This window comes from Macrobrachium nipponense, chromosome 1 (genome assembly GCF_015104395.2).
Source record: "Macrobrachium nipponense isolate FS-2020 chromosome 1, ASM1510439v2, whole genome shotgun sequence".
NCBI classification, from domain to species: Eukaryota; Metazoa; Arthropoda; class Malacostraca; order Decapoda; family Palaemonidae; genus Macrobrachium; species Macrobrachium nipponense.
In genome coordinates this window covers 145640833-145661025 of record NC_087200.1, presented here as the reverse complement: position 1 = coordinate 145661025, position 20193 = coordinate 145640833, and the positions used below count along the sequence as shown (strand labels likewise).

The 20193-nt window shown below is 44.4% G+C and overlaps 1 protein-coding gene across 1 annotated transcript in view; it reads left to right on the top strand.

Moving 5' to 3' along the window:
* Positions 1–20193, top strand: part of LOC135219718 (cytochrome b-245 chaperone 1-like) — a 291532-nt gene that overhangs the window by 17500 nt on the left and 253839 nt on the right. The window lies entirely within an intron of this gene.

Genomic DNA, 20193 nt, shown 5'->3' with positions numbered 1-20193 from the left:
AGCGGCTCGTCCCCCTGGCCAGAAGAAGAGCTCTGAAAAAGAATAAGGAAGGTCTCATTTAGGCATTCAAGAAATCGAAGTGACTTGTTGCTCCTCCAAGCCCCAGTGGGCGCCAGACTCCTGAAACTTTGGGAGTATGGGAACAAAGGGAGCCGACCCTTGGTCAGTGTCGGTCCTGAAGAAGGGATATGTAATCCCCTTCAACGGACAAACCGCCCCTAACATCTACGCCTCGGGAACTGTCAGCGAGGTACAGAGACCCGTTAATGCGAAAGATCTCCTTCAAATGGTGGAGCAAATGTGGGAAAAGATGGCCATCGAACTTGTACAAGATCCACACTCCGGGATTTTACAATCGCCTTTTCTAGTACCAAAGGCATCGGGGGGTTGGAGGCCAGTTCTGGACGTAAGCGCTCTGAATCGCTTCGTACAGAAAAAGAAGTTTCGTATGGAAAACGTCCGCCTCTGTCATGTCGGCGCTTCTCCCAGGAGATTGGATGGTCTCTCTGGACCCTGCAAGACGCCTATTTCCACGTTCCCATTCACCATTTGTCAAAGAAATATCTTCGCTTTATGATAGGAGACAAGATCTTTCAGTTCAGGGCTCTGTGCTTCGGACTGTCTACAGCCCCACAAGTATTCACCAACCTGATGGCGAATGTAGCAAGATGGCTTCACCTAGAGGGATAAACATCTCCCTCTACTTGGACGACTGGCTGATAAGGGCCAAGTCGAAGAGTCAGTGCTTGGAGGACTTAGAAGTAACAAGGAACATGATAGATTCGCTAGGGTTGCTCGTCAACCTCGAGAAGTCACAACTGATCCCCAGCCAGAACTTGGTCTATCTGGGGATTCAGATGGATTCTCGGGGTTTTCGGGTGTATCCTTCGCGAGAAAGAATCGCTCGAGGTTTGTCGAGAATCTCGAGCTTCTTAGAAAGAAAGAACAGCTCAGCGAGGGATTACCTGAGCCTGTTAGGACCCTGTCCTCATTGGAAAAGTTCTTCTCGCTAGGGAGACTTCACCTCCGCCCGCTTCAGTTTTCCTCAAAGAGGTGTGGAGTTGGAAGACGGGTCAACTCTCGGACGTCTTCCAACTTCCACAAGAAGTAAAAGATCATATGAAGTGGTGGATCCCTCAGCTTCAAAAGAACGAAGGCGTATCGCTTGCCCTGCAGAACCCAGCACCAAGTGTTGTTTACCGACGCTTTGGAGTCGGGATGGGGAGCGACGCTGGGAGCAAGAGAGGTGTCAGGCACCTGGACAAAGGAAACAGGTGTCTGGCACATCAATTGCAAGGAACTTGTGGCCATACACCTAGCCTTAAAGTTCTTCGAACAGATAGTCAGAGACCGGGTGATACAGATAAACTCAGACAACACCACGGCTCTGGCTTACATACGCAAGCAAGGAGGCACGCACTCTTTCTCCCTCTATCAGTTGACAAGACACCTGTTAACCTGGACGGAGAAGAGGCATAACTCTCCTCACAAGGTTTGTTCAAGGGATCAAGAATGTGAGAGCGGACAGACTAAGCAGGAGAAAACCAGGTCCTTCCCCAGAGAATGGACTCTTCACGAAGAAGTGTGTCGAAGTCTTTCGGTCCCTGTGGGGGAGACCTCACATAGACCTGTTTGCGACGTTCCTCTCCAAAGAATAGAGACTTTTGCTCTCTAGTAGAAGATCCGAGAGCCTTCGCAGTAGATGCGTTTCTCATGGATTGGTCGGGTGTGGACGCTTACGCCTTTCCCCCGTTCAAAATCCTGGGGGAAGTGCTCAGGAAGTTCGTAGCTTCGAAGAGCACGAAGTTGCTACTCATAGCCCCATTTTGGCCAGCCCAGGAATGGTTCACGGAGGTACTGGAGTGGATAGTGGACTTCCCCAGATCGCTTCCAAACAGCACGATCTACTCAGACAACCCCACTTCGAGAGGTTTCATCACAACCTCCCAGGTCTCGCTCTAACTGCCTTTCGACTATCGAAAGACTTGTCAGAGCGAGAGGCTTTTCTCGCGCAAGGCTGCGGGCTCTATCGCTAGAGCCCGCAGAGCTTCGACGAGAAGAGTATACCAGTCGAAGTGGGAAGTCTTTAGGAGGTGGTGTAAGGGTCAGAAGCTGTCCTCCTCCAGTACCTCTATAGTGAATATTGCCGATTTCCTCCTCTTTCTGAGAGAGGAATCACACTATCTGTCTCGACAATAAAAGGATACCGAAGCATGCTGTCTTCAGTATTCAGGAATCGAGGCCTGGACATTGCTAACGACAAAGATCTACACGATCTAATTAGATCTTTTGAGACTTCGAAAGCAGCTACTCCTAGAACACCTAGTTGGAATCTAGACGTGGTCCTGAAATTCCTTTCATCGGATAAATTCGAACCTTTACATCTGGCGCCTCCTCCAGCGACGTCACTAGGAAATGCTTGTTCCTGGTGGCTCTCGCTACAGCCAAGAGGACGATCGAATTACACGCTCTAGATTCCCACGGTGGGGTGGGGTTCAAAGAGATGCTGCCATCTGTTCTTTCCAGACAATGTTTCTGGCAAAGAACGAAAACCCATCAAAACCTTGGCCAGAAGTTTTGAGGTAAAAGGCCTATCTAACCTAGTAGGCAGAGAGATAGAGAGATCTCTCTGTCCAGTGAGAGCTCTTAAATACTATTTAGAGAGGAAGAGGCAGATGGGAGCTTGTCAACAAGGTCTTTGGTGTGCAGTAAAGAAACCCCAAACGACTCATGTCCAAGAACGCCTTGGCTTTCTTTGTGAGAAGTTATTACGGACGCTCACAAGAACTGCTCGGAGGAATCCTTCGGTCTTCTAAAGGTCAAGACGCATGAAGTAAGAGCAGTAGCAACGTCTTTGGCGTTCCAAAAAGAATATGTCTCTGAAGAATATCATTGAGACGACATATTGGGAGGTGCAATTCAGTGTTTGCATCTCATTATCTGAAGGACGTGAGAGTGACCCTATGAGAAGTGCTTCTCGCTAGGTCCTTTTGTATCAGCAGATACAGTACTGGTCTTGGAGCAAAGACTGATCTTAATTTTGTGTTTTTATCGTACATAAACCCTCTTGTCAGATATGTGCTTGGTTTTCTAGTAGCAAGCTCACTACTGTCGCACGGGAGCAGAGTGTCATTGCTGGTAGGGGATCAAGGGTATGTATGACTAGTAGGGGAGTACAAAATTTTTTTTGTATATTTTTGTAATGAAAGTGTAATTAGTTTCGTTTTAGTTTTTGGTTTGTTTGTGAGAGTTCGGGATAACTCCTTACATCTTAGAACTAACATGGATGGTAGGTCAGGTGATCGGGATCGGTTTTGTGCTCCTTGAACAAGGTGTATTGTCATGTTAGTGGAATAGCACCCAATGACAAAGGCCTTTAGGCTCTGCCGAGTAAGTGGATAAGACCCCATTGGCAGACCCACAAGAACTCTTAGCCATAGATCATTATCTCGCTGAGGCTCTTGAGGCTAAGCAGACTCCAAGGCAGTAGCCGCGAAGTCTTCAGCCTAATAAGGTAGGAACCAAGGTTTATAAATACCTACAACATATGTTGTTACCTGTCTATTTCAGTAGTTAGCTGTCTCTTACCCACCACCAATGGGTGCTAATCAGCTAAGTATATATCTGGCAGGGAAGTTGAATGTATAAAATGATATTGTCATGTTACAATAAAGTTTTATACATACTTACCTGACAGATATATACGATTAATAGGCCACCCAGCCTCCCCGCAGGAGACAGGTGGAAGAGAAGAATTCTGATTAGAAAAACGGGGGATGGTTCCTAGTCCTGCACCCAGGGCAGGGCGGTAGATCACCTGACCTACCTGTAGCGTGTGCCGCGAAATTTGAAATTCTGTCGGAGACGACGGAGTCTATAGCTAAGTATATATCTGCCAGGTAAGTATGTATAAAACTTTATTGTAACATAACAATATCATTTTTCTTCTCAGCCGTGCCGGACCCATGGGCAGCTGCAGAGGACGCTCTTCAACACCCGTGGGACAACCTCTTCGTCTATGCCTTTCCCCATTCAGCCTGATTCGCAAGGTGATCAGTCGAGCACTGGTCACCCCGAATCTCAGGATGATCCTGGTGGCTCCCAAATGGCCACAGGCCATTTGGTATCCGGACCTGCTGGCTCTTCTCGCAGGAGAACCGAGAGAGATTCCCCCTTGGTCACAACCTTCTTCGCCCAGCACAGTCGAGCGTACCACCGAGCAGTCCAGTCCCTACGACTTTCACGGCTGGCTGTTATCCACCATCTCTTGCGAACGAGAGGCTTTTCTCGTAGCGCAGCAACAGAGATGGCTGGAAACGTCCGTCAGTCCTCTGCAAGCTGTGCTACCAGGGGGAAGTGGGTGGCCGTCTTCTGTGGTTGGTGTCGTAGACGGGGTCTATCTCCTCTCAGAGCCACTCTTCAGCAGGTAGCGGATTTCCTCGTGTTTCTTCGCCGAGAGAAGCTCCTCTCAGTCCCCACAGTCAAAGGATCCAGAGCCGCCCTGGCTCTCGTCCTGAAACTGAGGGGATTGGACATCTCGAACTCGTTCGAGATCTCCTTGCTTATGAGGAGCTTCGAAAGGTCTTGCCCACCCAGGGAACTCAGGCCCCCTGCGTGGGATGTGACTCTCGTCCTTAGGAGTTTGACTCGAACACCGTTCGAGCCACTCCGAGAGTCGTCAGACAGGGATCTGACCCTCAAGACCCTCTTCTTGCTGGCCCTGGCATCGGCGAAGAGAGTAGGGGAACTTCATGGTCTTTCCTATGATGTACGACACTCCAGGGGATGGGGATCTGTGACGCTCGATTTCGTCCCGAACTTCGTTGCGAAGACTCAGAAACTGTCGGTCCCTGACGGACAGGTTCGAGTCCTTCACGATTCCCATCCCTAATGGACTTCACCGATAATGATGCGGATGAGATGCTGCTTTGTCCCTGTGAGGGCGCTACGGCGCTATCTGAAGAAAACTCGACACCTCAGGCCTGAGTGTCGACGCCTCTTCGTTAGCACCGGGGTAACCAAGAAAGAAGTATCCAAGAACACTCTTTCATTCTGGCTACGTGAGGTCATCAGGAGGGCGTATGAGGCTGATGGTAGTGACGACATCCGTACGTCCCGTCCGAGAGCTCACGAAGTCAGAAGTATTGGCCCCTCGTTGGCGTTTCGTAAGAACTTCTCCGTGGCGCAGGTCCTGAAGGCAGGGTTTCTGGTCTAACCAGACTACCTTTACGTCCTCTACCTTCGGGATATTGCCCACAGGTCCTTGGATACCTTTTCCTTGGGACCCGTGGTGGCTGCTCAACAAGTTGTGTAGCTAACCCAGACCCTCGCAGGCTGAAACAGCATCGAGTCCTGGTGTGACTGTGTGGATGGATGTGTGAGTGAGTGGGTGACTGGCTCCCTCTTCCCATCTTTTCCTCCTCCTCTACCTGTGGCAGAGGGCCACGGTCGTCACTACGCTGGATGAGGACGAGATGCAGGTGAGCTATATGACAGAGCCCCATCCTATCCCTTTCACTAGGATAGGAGCAGAATATCCACCACTTCCTCCTACAAGGGGGGGGGGGAAGTGGATGCCTACAAGAGACAAACCCATGACTTTATATTTGCTCCTGTACAGGAACAAGTTCTTACATTGCTGGTACGAAGAGATACGCTTGCCTCTCTCTTAGTACTCGGTCCAGAGGTCTGACCATTGATCCTGCGGTGCACACCCCGATCAATCGGACAGAGGCTTGGATCCCTCCCTCGCTCTTACGACCAGGGAGGCTTCCAAGGTTGGGCGAACACCAGTCTGTTCACAAAAGACTCAGATTTCCTCCCACCAAGAAGTGAGTCTTCCTATTGTAAAAGGACCGAAGGTTTGTATGCCGTGTCGGAACAAATGACAATTTGTCCAAAATTGCATTTTTCCTAACTATACAAACCTGAGGTCCTTTTACACTTAGTCCCACCTCATGCCACCCCTCACTCTGCAGTTTTTGCTTGGGCCAAAAGCAAAAGTGATTTGTTTACCTTCCCAGTCGCGCGCGCGCCTGTCGGAACAAGCAGTTAACTACCGAACCCCTTGTTCGAAAGCTTACGACTATCCAGCTGCCGCAAGTACCTTCCTATTGTAAAGGACCTCAGGTTTGTATAGTTAGGAAAAATGCAATTTTGGACAAATTGTCATGTTAGGTGGATTTCCTAACACTTGTGTTCTTTGTCCTTTGTTGAAGTTAAACTTAGAAAGTCAGGTAGTGTCAGGAGAAGTGAAACTTACAATTGTTGACAGTTTGCCCATTGATGGCGTTGACATTATTGTCGGTAATGACTTAGCTTTATCCAAGAATGTGAATCCTGTTGTGAGTGAGATTCCAGTGCCTGAAATGGTAGTAACTAGGTCGGGTTTAGATACAGACATAGACTACGGTCATAGATTGTTCGTGGATTCGAACGAGAGTGAGTTCGTGGATTCGAACGAGAGTGAGTTCGTGGATTTGAACGAGAGTGAGTTCGTGGATTCGAATGTGAGTGAGTTCGTGGATTCGAATGTGAGTGAGTTCGTGGATTCGAACGAGTGTGATAAAGGTGCCTAGGTTAATCTTGGTATGAATGTGGCTGAGAGACGACTCTTTCGATGTTGACAGTGATAGCCAAGGGAAAGGTGTAGCTGTTGAGGGTAACGTAGTAAATGTACAGTATCTAGTACTAGTTACGGTGATGAATTAGGCACTAACCTTTTGAATAAGGATGAGCTAGTCAAGTTTCAGAGAGAGGATTAGACACTAACCAGAATTTTTGAATGTGAGCTGGATGATGATCTCAATTATGTGTGTAAGGAAACTTTTTGTTTAAAGAATGAAATTTTGTGTCGTTATGTTCGTCCTAAGTCAGGTAGTAAAGGGTAAATCACCGAACAATTAGTGGTTCCTAGGAAGCTTCGTGAGCTAGTTTTGAAGTTAGCACATGGTGAGCAAGGACATTTAGGAGTAAATAAAACTTTCAGGTGTATTAGTAGGGCGTACTTTTGGCCTAAAATGAAGAGTGACGTAAAGAGGTATGTTTTAAGCTGTCATGAATGCCAAATTGCCGGGAAACCGAATCGAGTAATTCCCAGAGCTCCGTTGTGTAATATTCCTTCAGTAGGCGAACCTTTTGAGAATGTAGTTATCAATATGGTCGGACTTTTGCCTGTAAGTAAGGGTAGAGGAGATTACATAACTAATCTAGAGTATTATAAAAACGATTTAAGAGATGTTTGACAACTAGCAAAGGAGAACGGAAGTGCTTGGCAACTAGTGAAGAAGAATGTGAGTGGAAGTCAATGGGAGACTAAACGAAAACATGATCTTAAAGCAAAAGAGAGAAGTCTGTGTGTAAGAGATAAAGTTTTAGTACTAGTCCAGAAAGAAGGTCCTTCTTTATCTTATAAGTTCGAAGGTCCTTTTTTAGTGTTAGAGAAGAGGGGAAATCTGCTTTATTATTTAATTGATGTGGGTAAGAGTAGAGCAAAGTGGATGCATGTAAACTTGATTAAGAATTATAAAGAACGCCCTGTACCGTGGCCACCGCCAGTGTTCGATGTGACAGTGTTACTGAGAGAAATTAGTTTTGAGAAAATGCAAGAGGTGTTTTAGCATTTCAAAGTTTTAATCAGAGTTCAGAAAACGGAAAAAGTAAGAGGAAGGGATAATGTTATAGCTGATAGCCTCTCTAGAGATTTCTCAGAATGAGTAGCCTTATAACCGTTTTCTGTTTTCGCAGGAGTGAGTGTGTGTTTAACTGGATTAAAGCTTCATGCAGAATTGTTCCCCTGCTGTTTAATTCTTGTTTCTCTTTAGAAAAAAATAAAATCAGTTGATTTGATTTTTTTCTATTTTTGGGGGGACGTGTCATGGTAATTGCTTTATAGCAAAGAATTACAAGTTAAAGGAAAGGAAAACGCATCTTCGAGAAGTTCTGTAGCAAGGAGGCATTCAGGCATGTGTTGGAGGTGCCTGTTCACATGATGGTTCTAGAATCGGTAGGAGTTTTGTGGAACGCGACAAGGGCTGTCACATCGTCAGAAAATGCAGTGAAATATGATGCAATATTTCATCGAGATTCTTCTAAGACATTCTGGTCATCTCGGGAGTCTGTGACGTTCGTGCTCCGCCCCCCCGTAGGCCCCGCCCCCAGGTCACCGTATAAATACGACTGACGAAGTAGAAGAGATCATCAACAGCAGAGATCGGAGATCAGATCATCAGTGAGAGAGCAGAGATCATCAGAGAGAGATAAGAGATAAGGATCAGAGAGGAAAAGACGCTAGAGAGTTTGGTCGAATTCTGGTCAAGTCATCCAGTTAGAGAGAACGACCGAGGTATTTTCGACGTTGAGCAAGCCTTGAGAGCAGAAACGTTCTACAAGAGGTTTCGAGGAGTTCCTGCCCTTCAAGTATCAAGAATAGACATTATTTTCTGCAATACGGAGTCAAGAAGACGTCTACAATTACAGTTCTCCTTTTGTGAAGCCACTGCTTCGAGCATAGATCTCCGACAGCGCAAAACTGGCCAGCAAGTACATACATTACCTCATTGTTTCCCCAGTTCACTCATTGTAAGATTTTGCCTTTTTTATGTAAATAGCAGACCATTCTGCATTTATCTTTGTTAGTAAGCTTGTAAATAAACCTTTGTTCTGTTTGTGTTTATTTCTATATTCGTATCCCCAGTTTCAACTGTTGGTGTTGAATTCTTTTTGTTTATCATAATATCGAACTTGAAGCGGACCTCTAATGGGTTCGTAACAGCCACCCTCCGAAAAAGTACTTTTAACACGTCCTGACACCGGAGATGGTCATCAATCATGAGTACTAGTTTGTGGTGATAACAGGAGCTCAAGACCTCTACTCTCCTTTCAAAGTAAGTATTTTATCCAAAGTTAGAAATTAAGGTCATATTTTAAGATTTAAACACAACCCCAAAACGTTTCGGAGTTTTTACTTACAACTCCAAATATTTCGAAGATTGACGCCATCTCAATATTTGCGGAGTCGCTTGTGTCAACAAACTTCCCATTTCCTGTGCTAAATCCGCACACCACTTGTACCCATAGACGCTGGGGCTTTCATCACAACAATCGAAACCCCGACCTCTAACCAGCACTTATTCGTACTTATTCAAGGGGACTACGGCATTCTTTGCGGCGTTTTACGCTCTTCAATTGTTTATCAGTATTGTCAGTTGGTATGTGTTTACCCTCCAAACTGGGTATAAGACTTACACAAAATCGGGGAAATAAGTGAAATTAGTGTGTCTATTTGTAGTATATATACATATTACAGCAATTTTATCATTACTGCATTACTATGACAACTAGAATTCATGGAAACAGTTTGTAAATGCATCGGCGTATGTGTGACGCTCCACTAGATTGGGAACGATGAGTCATTTTTCCTCGCGTCGTCTGCTCTTAAGTATACATCCTAAATATTTGTAATTTTTCGGGGTTAATTTGGTTGCAAAAAAGGGATAGTAGACATGAATTAAATAAACATTTTGAAATAAAGTTGAACTAAATAATGAGTAAAGTAAACAATTAAGGGAATAAAGCTTTGCACCTCATAATCAGTGTTATCGTCTGCTGCTCATAACTGTGTTTGCGGAGTGAGTACTTAGAAACCAGGAACAGCAACGTGGTTCAAGTGCAATGTGGAGTGAATTTAGACCAAAATGTGTATAATTACAATCAAATAAGCACTGTGAAGTTTCAGTTGTGATGGCAGTAAGTATAAAACCACCGATTACAAGGTAAAAATGAATTCAGTTAAAACCATGACCCCAGGAATAAAAAGTTTCATACTTTCACTAATATAGGCAGCAAAATGTTGTTTTATTGTGCTGATAACAACTGCAGTCTTGAGTAAGATCAATAAACGTTACATTTATACGCTAACATTGTTCAAATGAGTGCTGGGAAAGATGGTGGATTGTCTGTGGTTAGACTGGCCATCCACACAATTGCCGCCATATTAGATTTCAAAACTGCCTTGTTTGAAAACAATTTTATTTTTACGAAGAGCCTCACATGCTTATTTTTAGTTCGTATGGGGCTTTCATATATCAAACATTATGTTGACGAAACTTCAATCTTTTGAATGGTATGCTTAAAGTGATACCACTTTCTTTACAACAATAGTCAACAATGATGTCATTGGAACTGTGGCCAAGGAAACCTAGAGAATTTTCGGGGAAGAAGAAGAAGAGTGCTCTAGATAATATTATTTAAATATTTAGTTGAATACTAGAATAAGGATATGAATGTGAATGGCAGCGATTGACAACTGTTCCCTGTAGTTAAAAATAGACACCGGGCCAGTGCGTTTGCGCGTGTTTACACCAAGCAGGTCGGACATCATCTTTACTTTCTTTTGGTACCATTTACCTCTGTCAATGGTAATAATGATGTCCTCTTGACATCCTCAGGCTATGCACTCCTCACACTTGAAACAAGTGGAAGGTTACATGAGCACTTTGTATTTTTATATTAGAAAAGAGAGAGATAAAGATAAAAACATATATATATATATATATATATATATATATATATATATATATATATATATATATATATATATAGAGAGAGAGAGAGAGAGAGAGAGAGAGAGAGAGAGAGAGAGAGAGAGAGAGAGAGAGAGAGAGAGAGATTTGAGAGAGATTTATACAGATATATATATATATATATATATATATATATATATATATATATATATATATATATATATATATATATATATATATATATATATATATATATGTATGTATATAGATAGATAGATAGATAGATTAGATATATATATATATATAGATATATATTATATTATAATATTATATATAGTATATATATATATATATATATATATTATATATATATATATATATATATATATATATCGTATTATATATATATATATATATATTATATATATATATATATATATATATAATATATATATATATATATATTATATATATATATATATATTGTATATTATATATATATAATATATATATATATATATATATATATATTATACTATAATATATATATATATATATATATATATATATATATATAATATAATTATATATATATATATATATATATATATATATATAATATATAATATATTATATAGAGGCCATTTAATAAATTATAACATGAACGTCAGTTTGACGTTGTTTCCACAAAGACTCAAATCATACTTAGTAGGGTTATTAAATTGAATATATTTAAATATATACTAACAGAGTACATAGTATATTATGTAGGATTTTGACCTACGAGAAATCCTCAGAGCCTCTCTGGTTATTTCATTCAGTCCTTCACAACACATGTTTTGTTCATGAAACTTACCTGACAGATATATATATAGCTGTATTCTCTGAAGTCCGACAGAATTTCAAAATTCGCGGCACACGCAGTGGGCGGCCAGGTGGTAGTACCCATTCCCGCCGCTGGGAGGCGGATATCAGGAACCATTCCCATTTCTATTCATATTTTTTTCTGTCGCCGGTCGGTAAACAACTGTTTACAGACCTCCGCCTAGGATTTTGAAACTTCATTAGCCGCTTAAGTATCCTAATTATTCTTTCGATTATTGACTTGGATTTGTGGCTAAGCATACGCTATCATAAGTTAAATTTTTCATTGCATATGATGTCTGAAGCTAGTTAGCCTAGTTTCAGACTTTGTTGTCTGCATGGGGTAAGGTGAGGCTACCGGAACTTTCGGTAGACACTCGCTTAGTATATATGACGTTTACATGTTTTCTTTGCATAAAGATCAATGTAATTAGTGTAATGTGTGACTGATTACGGAAGAAGTAGGATTCATGTACTCATTTTAGAGCGTGTTAGAATCAGGAGTTTTCCTCCACAGTAAACAGAAGTTAGAAATAATGAACCTTCTAACCTCCTGTAGAATTTATTTTGCCTAACCCTGTGGTATGGCTTACGGGCCTAGAAGAAGTGTCTGCTAGAGGATTACATCAAATAATCTTAGACTAAAGTGCTCGCTCTCCAATCAGTGTTGTGAAGTGTAGTGCCCCTTGTGTTGTGGAGGGGGCGTCAGATCGGCCCCATAATGCCTCTAGGCCTGGACCTCTGTTGGACTCCCAGGACTCAGGGAGAGGGCATGTCGAAAGCCGCAAGAGGGTTACGGGCTCCCCACCGATCTGGCGTCCCTTCGGCAGGACCTGTTGACGCTTCCCAGGCTGCTAAAGATCGTGCACGTGCACGAATCTTGAAGGATTGCTTCTCGTCCTCCGAGGCGTCCTCCCCGCGCAGGGTTGGAGCTCTCGGAAGACTCGCGCCCTCTAAGAAGCTTTAGAGAAGAGGACGCTTCAACGTCCTCTCTCTCGTCAGGAGGGAAGGAACGTCAGATCGGCCCCATAACGCCTCTAGGCCTAGACCTCTGTCGGACTCCCAGGAAACCAGGGAGAGAGGGCATGTCAAAAGCCGAAGGAGGGTTACGGGTTTTTTCACGCTGATCTGGCTTCCTTTCGGCAGGTCCTGTTGTCGCTTCCCAGGCTGCCGAAGATCGAGCACGTGCACGAATCTTGAAGGATTGCTTCTCGTCCTCCGAGGCGTCCTCCCCACACAGGGGTTGGAGCTCTCGGAAGGACTCGCGCCCCCTTAAGAAGCTTTAGAGAAGAGGACGCTTCACGTCCTCTCTCTCGTCACAAGAGGATGAAAGAGTCCTGTGCCCTGTCAGGGCTCTCAAATTTTATTTTCATAAACGAAGGAAGTAAGAGGTCCTTCGGGTAATTTATGGTGCTCAGGAAGAGACCACTTACCCTTTTCGAAGAATGCACTGGCTCTTTTCCTAAGGGACATTATTAAGGAGGCTCATTCATCTTGCCAGAAGAGTGATTTGAGCCTCCTGCGAGTGAACGCTCATGAAGTTAGAGCTGTTTCAACCTCGCTAGCATTCCAAAAGAATATGGTAATCAAGGACATTCTTGATTCCACCTTTTGGAGGAGCAACTCAGTATTCGTCTCCTCTCCTCGTGGCGCTCCGTATACGTTATGTAACGTTCGCTTTACTTCGAAAAAGCAAGCTGATAAGTTTGACGTCCGGCAAGCTGCTTTGCACAGTCAAACAACTTATGTCTCTGGTTCGGCATAAGAAGGGCAATTTAGACGTGAGGAAGCTTTTGGAGGTGCTCGACGTCCTATAAGTAGAGACATTCTCCAGGACGCTCGGCAAGCACCTTGCGAGGGTGTCTTTCGGACGCTCGGCGTTCCTTTGCTGAGTGCGTTTCTGGAGATGTTCTTTTGCATTACTAAGACGCAAGTTGTCGCACAGGCGGCCACTGTCTTTGTATGAAGGTCTTTAAGGCCCGTCTTGAAGACGAAAGCCGTACGTCTTCCTTTAGTGTTCACACACTTCAGGAGCAGCGTGCGGCTCTCCATGGAGACTCGCATGAGGACGTCCCTTGAAAATATTCAACGTCCTACGCAAAACGCGGTTCGTCATAACATTGAGATGTTGGCAAGGTCGCTCGCCAGGACGCCTCTTGGCGGGCCTTGCATGCATCAGGGCGCTCAACGAGATCCTCTCTGAAATGTCGTTCAGAAGACTTGGTGTTCTCTGCTCAGACACGCTCGCAGCTAAGCAGGACGTTTTTTGAGGACGCTTTCCAGGACGCTAAGCAGGACGCTTTTGAGGACGCTCAGCAGGACGCTTATGAGGACGCTCGGCAGGACGCTTTTGTGGACATTCGCCAGGACGCTTCGGTGGAAGCTCGGCAGGACGCTTTGCGAGAGAAAAGACTTGTAGACGGCGTCTTATTGCTGTTCAGGAAGCGCCTCGGTGGCGTGATTGGTATGGTCTTGCCCTGCCACCTCGGTGGCCGCGAGCTCGATTCTCGGGCATTCCATTGAGGAGTCAGAGATGTGTATTTCTCGTTTCTTAGGACGCTTGACGCTTTCTAAACGCTCGTCAAGAGGAGGTTTTTCAGGACTCTCCACAGGACATTCCTTTACAGAAATTTTTAAAAAAGGATTCGCAGTTAGCGAAGAGACATACCCGAATTTTTTCTTCGATCCCTCTTGCCTCTTCATCGATTTCTCTGAGAATCGGGAAGATTATATACTCGGATTCCTGGGTGACTTTCGGTCATGTTAAAGGGTTTTCCCCTATTAGCAAAGTGCTAATTGTTTTGTCAAGTAAGGACGTTTTCCCCATTGTCAAGATACTAAATGTTTTGTCATTTAAGTGGGGGACCCGTCATAAATGGGGTAGTTCTCATTGACATAGATTTTAACGTTTTTATCATTTAAGCGGATAAACTCTCATTAACAAATTTCGGAAGAGCTCTCATTCATTTTCAGAGGCTCATCCGGGGAGTAAGAAAAAGACTTGTAGACTAGATCCAGGAAGTCTTATGTCCAATATCATAAGAACATTGAACGGTCCTTTTCGATCCTCGGTTCTCACTTGATGATCTCTATTCGAATATTACTCCCTTCTCTTGGCAAAGAGTCTTGGCAAAGAGTCAAGGAGTTCTTTTAAAAAGTCTCATTCATTAGAACGTGGACAGTCGTTTTCCTTTCTTTCTCTCTTCCTTGTCGAGGAAAGATGTAGTAGAGAATTCGATGTTCAAATTACTACAATACTTACGTAGTTTATCTTTGCGTCATTTTGCTAACGCATGGGTCAAGTCATATACGCATATCGTATTTACCTCTACGGATAGAAGCCGAAAGAACTGTTGTTCTAATGTATTTAATTGACACTCCCTTCAACCTTCCAAGAGTTTTCGGAGTAAGAACAACTCTTAAGGTATTGTTACGACAACACCAACTCAGCTTCTGTATTTAGCGAATTCTGTTTCGTTTAAAATATGCCTGCTTGAGAGTTTCCTTTTGCTCGATAATATCATACCTATTCCTTCGTAAAGGGAGTAGCTGGCAACTCAGGCAGATAGTGCGAGACGATGAATGAACAAGGCTGCTGTTACTGTGATCTACGCAGTACCGGCTAGTTCTGTGACATGCGCTGTTGGTTACGTCTCTCTCCCCTGCGGGAATGGCTGACTAGCCGTCTCTCTGCTCTACAATCATGGATTTTAGCCTCGGGTTTAGGAAATTTCTAGTAATCAAGAATGAACATGCCTTCCGTTTACTTAGAAAATTTCAACAAGATATCTCTTATACCTGTTCGGTGCGGTTTTACCGCACTGTAACAGAATTCTGTACGAGTCTACCGCGGCATAGCACTATAATAATGCTCTCCTGCTTATGCAAAGCGCAGCCTTATTTAGGGAAGGAAGCAGGCTGAGTGAGGGAATGGATGAGTTTGCTGGAACCATTTCCTCGCTGGAGAAGCTTGTTTTCCCTGAATAAACAGCAATTCAGACCTCTACAGTTTTTCCTCACGGAGAAATTGGAATAACATCAAAGATCTAGTAATAATTCTAATTTTCTCTCAACGGCTTGAGGATCACCTCGGGTGATAGCGAGAGGGTGCCAGACATCCGAATAGAGGGAGTTTTGATCAAGTGGTCCAAATCATCTCGGATAATTTCTCAGCTCTCTCATAGCTCAAGAAGAGAGAGTTGGTTATGGGCTTGGGAACGGAACGTAACGATCCTCAAGAGGTTCGTTAAACTAGTGCACGTCCGTGCGGGTCTTCTCGATCGAAGGCAGCAACTACTGACGTCTGAGTAATCCTCACTTAGAAGTATGTCGAAAGTTGAGGAGAGACTGAGGGCGTCCTTTCGTTAAGTTTTTCGTAATATTGAAGACGAAGGAGCTTCCTCTTCAAGTAGTTTCCCTTATTCATGATCCTAGAGGATTAGCATTAGTCGCCACCATGTTGGCCTTTAAGAGGTTGGATTCACAGAGGTCATGTAATTCAGAGAGAATTGTCCAAAGACCTTTCCCGAGAGAATCGGTGTAATTAACATCGTCACTTAGTTGAAGTATCTAATATTCTCTCCTCTCTGAGTCTGAAGGCGTTCAGACTATCGAGAAGCGATAAGATCTTCAAGATTAATGGCAGTCTCTTGGCCAAGGCAAAGCAGTGCTGCCTATTTTCAGTGTTCAATCGGAGGGGGCCGTTTCTGGAGATAGTGAAGGGAAAATGACTGTTCCTCCACCTCGACCTCTGTGAATTTCTTTATGGTTCTATCTTTCCGTCTGAAGTATGAGATAAGCTAGAAGTCCTAACTATTGTAGAATATGCAAATATGTTGTTGACGGCCTCTAGGCTCAGAAATTCGGTTCTGTCAAACAACAAAGCTTCACGATCTTTGAGGTCTGTGGAGATCTTGAAATTTGTTCTCTAGATCGAAGGTTCCGGCATGGAACGTTAGACGTAGTTCTGAGTTTCTGATGCCAAAAGCATTTCGAACCTATCCTTTCTGCGAACTTAATACACGTGACCAGAAAGGCTAACATTCTAACCGCTCTAGCCACGGCAAAGAGGGTTTAGTGAGGTTTGGAGCCATCATCAGAGGTTTTGGCTTTAAGGACATAATGTGGTCTGTCCTCTAAGTCTTCCGTTCTTGGTAAGAACGAAAACCTGTTCTAACCCTTTGACCCGAAGGCTTGGAGACCAAGGGTATGGCACAAATTATTGGCAAGGGCATTAGAGAGTCCTGTGCCCTGTCGGGTCTCTCAAGTTTTATCTTGATAAAACTATAGAAAGTCGAGGTCAACGGACAATCTGCGGTGTTCCGTAAAAAGGCCAGACTGGTTCATGTCCAAGAACACTGGCATTATAGTCAAGGAGTTCTTTTAAAAAGTCTCATTCATTATGTTTGCATAAAGATTTGAGATTTTTTCTTAATATGAATGCTCAAGAGGTGAGGGCGCGGCCTCGGAAGCATTTCAACAGAGCAGACACTCAGTAACATCCTAGTGCCACGCTTTAGCGAAGCAACTCTGTGTTCGACTTCACACTCCCGACGGGATGTGAAGACGACATTTGAGATATGTAAGTCGCTAGGACCATACATATCCGTAGATATATTATTGGGGGCAGGAAGCAACACGAATCCTATCCTATAGAAAGGGATGGAGGTGTGCTTTTAACTTTGAAGGGTTGGTCGCTTGAGGTGCGTTCCTTTTCTTTAGCCATAGAAGTTATGGAACTAACTTTGATAGGTTAGGTCAGGTGGTGGTTTTAGCTTCGTTGCCCTCAGAAGTATGGTCATATGGTCTAGTCACATTGTGGTCACGCCCCCGTTGACAGATCATCTAGAGCGCACCAGCATTACAGGTCTCTACCTCGCTGGCAACTCTAGTTAAGCAGACGCAGACTTTGGTGACAGTAATCACGAAGTCGGCTATGCTAACAGGTGAGGAACCAAGATGTATATCATCTACTTAATTTAGTTTCCTAAAAATCCTATTCTGTCTCTTCCCACCATCCGAAGGTGGGATTCAGCTATATATATATCTGTCAGGTAAGTTTCATGAACAAAATGTTATTGTTATAATACAATTAAGTTTGTTCATACTTACCTGGCAGATATATATAATTAAAGTGCCCACCCACCTCCCCTCAGGAGACAGTGGCCCTGATAAAATATGAATAGAAAATGGGAATGGTTCCTGATATCCGCCTCCCAGCGGCGGGAATGGGTACTACCACCTGGCCGCCCACTGCGTGTGCCGCGAATTTTGAAATTCTGTCGGACTTCAGAGAATACAGCTATATATATATCTGCCAGGTAAGTATGAACAAACTTAATTGTATTATAACAATAACATTTTTGTTCTCACCTTTTTACAAGCTGACATACTGAAAGATCTTGCACACTGCTAAACACAAAACCATTGCAGGGAACATCAGTTTCTTTCAACTTTATGTTAAGAAACTTCCTTGTTGTGGCCATTACAGCATCATAGGTCGTACTGATTTGTTTGTCCGACCTTGTGTAGCTGTGTGTATCACGTGACCAGCTAAGCTCAAAGTGATGATGTAGTTGTCAATCACTGCTATTGCATAAATTTATTATGTATTCATGATAATTCATTTAGAAATATTCATTGTTGAAAAAGTAACCAGATTCGTGTGACAAATTTCAACGCTTTTCTGTGACCACTGTCTACGATGTATTTTTCATGCTTTTCTATTTTTTTTTTTTATTATAGGTATATGACATCAAGTGTGATGTATATTACATACATAATGTAGGTTTGTTCCGACACGGCATACAAACCTTCGGTCCTTTTACAATAGGAGGTACTATCGGCAGCTGGATAGGTCGTAGCTTTCGAACAAGGGGTTCGGTAGTTAACTGCTTGTCCGACAGGCGCGCGCGCGCGACTGGGAGGTAAACAAATCACTTTTGCTTTCGGCCTGCTGGCGTGTGGACGTGTATCATCGCTCTCTGCCCGCTTCATCGTCGTTTGCTTTCGCATGATTGTGTTTTTCTTTTTCGATGTATCTAGTGAAACTGAATTGTAAGTACAATCATTTCATTGATTTCAATTGTGAATTAAAGGATCTTGCTGCACAACGCTCTCCGATTACCCGAGTGCCGGGACTGAAGGGCGTAATTGCGGGAATTCATTTTCCCAGAATGATCCTCGTATTGTGTATGCCCCCCCCCCCCCCCTCGGTGCCGAGGGCGGGGAAGCGCTCGCTCCCGAGCGTATATTGGATTTGGCAAAGTGTTGTAGATAAAATCGTAAGTAAGTACTCTTTTCATTTATATTTTTTTGACCATGGTGTGCCCGTTGCCGAACGAATACTATCGGCACGGAAACTTATTCAGTATGAAAGTGGAATCGCAAGTACAGTATTCTTTTTCATTTTCATAGATTATTTTTATTGTAGCAATACCATTTGGATCAGTTTTCCGAGCTTGCCCGGAGATTGATCCTTCCCCCTTTTTATTTTGAATGAAGTGAAATCGCAAGTACAGTTCTTTTTCATTTTCATTTTGTTATTGAGATTGCATTGTTGACTGGGATCAATGTTCCGCTATTCACGGGAATTGATCCTTCCCTTTTTGATTGTATGAAGTGAAATCGCAAGCGCAGTAGTCTTTTCATTTTCATATATCTGTTGTTTGCATCAATTCGTTATGGATCAAGGTTTCCAGGAACCTTGATTCATAAGGTAAGGAATGAAACCTTTAACCCTTGCGCTCGGTACCGAGGGCGCAAATGCGCTCGATCCGAGCCCTTTTTCATTGTGAAGTGAATCGTTTGCAGGATGCATTTTCATTTTGTTCCTTATTATTGATTGCATCAATATTATTTGGTTCAAGTTCCGCTCAGTCAGGGAATTGATCCGTATGCCTTGTATTCGTGCCGATGGCACGATTGCTAGAGCTCTTATTTTGTTGTTGGGTACATGGGTACTGTGCGGGGGAGGGGAACGAGAACCCCCCCGCTCAGTTCCCACTGATGACTCTTCCCCTTGGGGGGGGGGGGGGGGGGTGGGGGGGGGGGGAGGTTATCGGCGTTCTTCTCCTCGCCCGATCCGTCGAGCGCGGGGGAGGGCGCTCGGTGCCCGATGTACAATTGTATTAGGGGTCTTCCACTCGTTCGGGAGGGATCAAACCCCCGCACGAGGGGATTTCCCCTCCATTAATCGCTACTACTTTTATTTCCCCAGGTGATACTGCCACGAGGGTGGACCTTGGTGAGGTATGGGCGTCCTTCCAATTGCAGAGCGTGCTGGTGTCCAGGGGCGGCGGTTCTATGTCTGGGCCTACTGCGGTCACCCATGGAGTGGTGACCACGCAACCAGGTGACGACGTCCCTCCTCACCTGGTGTACTCGCCTCGCGTGGTAACAGTCTTGCCTACAGCCGCTGTGAAGTGCCGTTCACCGTACCGAGAGGGGGGCGTGCCGCCGCCGCTCGTGGTTGCCGCGCTGCAGCGACCACACTTCCGCTGCCCTAGAACTCGCCCCTGGACCTGCCGGGGCCGGTAACAGGATGGTGCTGGCTGCTGCTCCATTCCTGTGTTTCCGGGGCTGCATGCCTGTACCTGCCGATTCTGGGATGACTGTCCATGCCGTTGTCTGCGCGGCTGTTCCCCAGTGTGACTGCGCTGGCTGTCCCAGCCGTTGCTGCGCTGGCTGTTCCTGCCGTTGCTGCGCTGGCGGTCCCTACCGAGGATGTGCTGGCCGTGCCTGCTGTTCCTGAGATGCCCATACCTGCTGATGTCGTCCCTGTTCGTGGTGGTACTACCCCAGACTG